The sequence below is a fragment of the Phacochoerus africanus genome, chromosome 1 (assembly GCF_016906955.1).
Source record: "Phacochoerus africanus isolate WHEZ1 chromosome 1, ROS_Pafr_v1, whole genome shotgun sequence".
Lineage (NCBI taxonomy): Eukaryota > Metazoa > Chordata > Mammalia > Artiodactyla > Suidae > Phacochoerus > Phacochoerus africanus.
The window spans coordinates 162,194,766-162,198,311 of NC_062544.1; the positions used below are offsets into that span (position 1 = coordinate 162,194,766).

Sequence of the window (3,546 nt, forward strand, 5' to 3'; positions counted from 1 at the left end):
GGGGGATGGAAAGAAGAATGACCAAATCTGGTCAAATACACAAGGAATTCAAAGCAACAATCCTTGAGCCCAGTACTGGGGAGGAATTAAAAAAAGGGGGGGGGGGACATAGCTGTCTCCTGGCACCTGCACTTTTCAGCAAGCCCTGCTGGGCTATTGACAAGAACAACTCTTCATACCTGGCGGGACCCCAAGTGGTTCCCCCTCCCTGCTGCACCAGGAGGCTCAGCAGCTTCTATCACCAAGAGACCGTGGGACATCTGGTGCTGGGCCAGTCCTAAGCCTGCTGAGTGTCAGGGCACCTGGGAGACGTATGAAAACACAGACTCTCCAGCTCTAGCCCAAAACAACTGAAGCAGAATCTCTGGAGTTCGGCCCTAGAACCAGAAGACTTTAAGAGCTCTGCAGGTGATGGAGATCCTTATCTGGGCTTAGGATAATTGGTGAGTGAGCATGGGAGGGGTGGGGGAGCTGGGATTTGGAGTCAGACCCAGCGCCAGTCTCTAGCTTGTTCCTTTGGAGCCGTGCTCCCCTGGCTGCCCTGGGCAAGTCATTTCACCCTCTGAGTCCCAGGTTCCCACCTACAAAATAGGCATGAAAAACTCTCCCAAAGGATGGTGGAGGCTCCCAGTACAGTGCCAGGCACATAGCAGGTAACTAATGGATGGAAGATTAAACCTGGCCATGCCTGGGGGCTCTGGCCGCCCTTACCTACTCTCCACTCACATGGCCTGTGAGTTGATAATTAAGTATCCCCAAGAAGAAGTAGCTGGAGAGACTTTGGGGGAAAAGAGGGAAGTCCCCAGGAAGGACCTGCTGCAGCAGATCTAAAAAGCAAATGGTGGGATCTGACCTGGCTCTTCTCTTGCCTGTGACACCATTCCAGTTGGCTGTCCCTGGAAGGAAGAGGTGGGCAGATGGGGCTTGTCCCCTGGGGCCTCACATCCCTTCAGGGGCTCCTCCCCCTTCCATCCACCACCAGGCACCCTCACCTCCTGTCTCCCCTTTTGTCTTGGGCTTAGCTTCCAGGATCACTGCTTGCATTCAGCTGTTTCCCAGCACCCCGGGACCCTGAGGTCTATGGGTGGTTGCAGAGTGATTGTTTATGGTGGCCTGAACCAGGGCCTAGAGGCAGTGCACATCCTGAGATCCTGTGAGGAGGTAGGCACAGTGGAATTTGATCACTGGGTGGGTGTAAGGAGATGGGGGGATGGAACGTGACACCCCCGTTTCTGGGGTGGGCAAGGGGGGAGCCAAGAAGGGAGCAGGGAGGGAGGGGGATGGCAGGACAGAGAGGAGGAGGAGCAAGTTTAGGAAGGGAGGTCATCAACATTTTTTTTAATAAAGATTTTTATTTTTTCCATTATAGCTTATTTACAGTGTTCTGTCAATCTTCTGTTGGTGGGAGTCTAAATTGGTACAACCACTATGGAAAACAGTATGGAGGTGCCTTAAGAAAACTATATATAGAACTATCTTATGACGCAGCAATCTCACTCTTGGTCATATATCCGGACAAAACTTTCCTTGAAAAAGACACATCAACTTCTTAATGGGCAGGAGGAGGAGGAGAACTGTATCAGGATTCCTGCTGATTTTCAGACTCAAGAGATTGAACAGTGGCTTAAACACATGACCGTGTTATGTTTTGTGTGTTAGTTTTCTCCTATAAAAGAAGTCCATATGGGCATACAAGAAGGTGTTGAGGCAGGGTATCAAGTTACCAGGACCAGGACCAGGCTGCTCCCATCTTTTCCGTGGACCACTTTGACCCCCACCCTTGAAATCACCTCGTGATCCAAGATGGCAGTGGAGTCAGGAATCACATCTCCATCCAGTCAGTGAAAAGAAGGAAGGAGGAAAGGCAGAGGGGAGGTGACCCCAAGTGAAGTGAGCTTCTTTTGTTTTTAATTTTTTAAATTTTATTGATTTTTTATTACTCAAATGAATTTATCACAACTGTAGTTATACAATGATCATAACAATCCAATTTTACAGGATTTCCATCCCATAATCCAAGCACATCCCCCCACACACCCCGAAGCGAGCTTCTTTTAAGTACTCTTCTCAGATGTCCCCCATAGCTCATTCGCATCCACCTGACAGAACCAAGTCACGTGGCCACTATCACAAGTGAGGGAGGCTGAGAAATACCGTCTTTACTGCGGACAACCACGTACCCAGGTAAGTATCGGGGACCTGTCACTAGGTTAAAAGGGGGAGAATAGATGCAATCGGCAGTCCCTGATATAATCACCTCCAAGATGCCAGAACTTTCCAGGAAAAGGCGTGACCTTGGAAATGACGGTTAGGACACCAGTCTTGCTCAACAAGAGTACCCAGAGTCAGAAGATGCCTGGAGAGTAGGACGGGGTTGGGGGAGAGGGAGGACCCGAGGGGAGGAGATGAGATGCTGGAGGGAAGCCATCGGGACCTGGGCGAGGTCCCAGAGCCAGAAGAGGAGGAACCGGTCTGGAGCGGAGGGCGCGTTCTCAGCAGGGAACCCCGCGGGGAGAGCGGGGCGGGGCTGTTGAGAGGGTCGTCCCGTCCCGTGGTGTAAACCAAGCAGGTTCCGGTGGAGTGGAGACCCCGGAGAGCCGGGGCTGGGGATGCCTGGACCGTGAGTAGAGGTGACTTTTTCCAGACCTTGGGTGGGAACAACAGGGGAAAGGTAGGGCAGCAGCTGGAGACTGAAGATAAAATTGAAAGAGGCTTTGAAGTTTGGGGGGAGGCAGGGAAGGAATTTCTCTCCTTCCCCTCCTCCTGGCAGAGACCAGGCAGGGCAGGGACCCACAGGGAAGTGCCCACTGTAGAGCTGCCTATATGGAGTCTTTGGCCACATAAAGGGAAGCCTGGGGCGATGTCCCGTGTAGAGGCTGGAGACTGCTACACTGCTCTGAAAAAGGGGATTGGGGTGTTACCCTTTGCTGGGCTGGGAATGAAGGCAGAGCAGAGGCCAAGGAAGAGTGGTAGGCAGGAGATGTTCTCTAATTGGCAAAAGCGGCTGAGGGAGTTTTACCAATAGAAAATTCTGCTGTTCACTTTTAGGTTGTTTGCCCTCCTGTTATGTAAACCCATTGGTCTCCAGATCAGTAAAATCTGCCAGCCCACAATGGTTTGTGTAAGTGGTGTGGCGACCCTCTCAGATCCTCCAGAGTTGGTATGAAGATTATTTTAAATGGAAACATTTGGAGTTCCCGTCATGGCGCAGCAGAAACGAATCCGACTAGGAATCATGAGGTTGCAGATTCAATCCCTGGCCTCTCTCAGTGGGTTAAGGATCCGATGTTGCCATGAGCTGTGGTGTAGGTCGCAGATGTGGCTCAGATCTGGTGTTGCTGTGGTAGTGGTGTAGGCATGTGGCAACAGCTCCTACCCCTAGCCTGGGAACCTCCATATGCCGCGGATGCAGTCCTAAAAAGACATAAATAAATAAATAAATAAATAAATAAATAAACATTTGAGCTACAGAAGGAGCAGAAAGAAACCTTATCTGACTAAAACAGAGCCTCCTAAAAACACAGCTGCTCATAAGTCCCCTCCGAG

At 50.9% G+C, this 3,546-nt stretch overlaps 1 long non-coding RNA gene across 1 annotated transcript; it reads left to right on the top strand.

The window, feature by feature from the left end:
* The first annotated feature begins 293 nt into the window (after nucleotides 1-293).
* On the top strand, nucleotides 294-1,429 carry LOC125112553 (uncharacterized). Its single transcript, XR_007131174.1, has 3 exons — nucleotides 294-443; nucleotides 1,023-1,161; nucleotides 1,370-1,429. It is a non-coding gene; the product is annotated as an uncharacterized LOC125112553 (long non-coding RNA).
* Nucleotides 1,430-3,546: the final 2,117 nt, after the last annotated feature.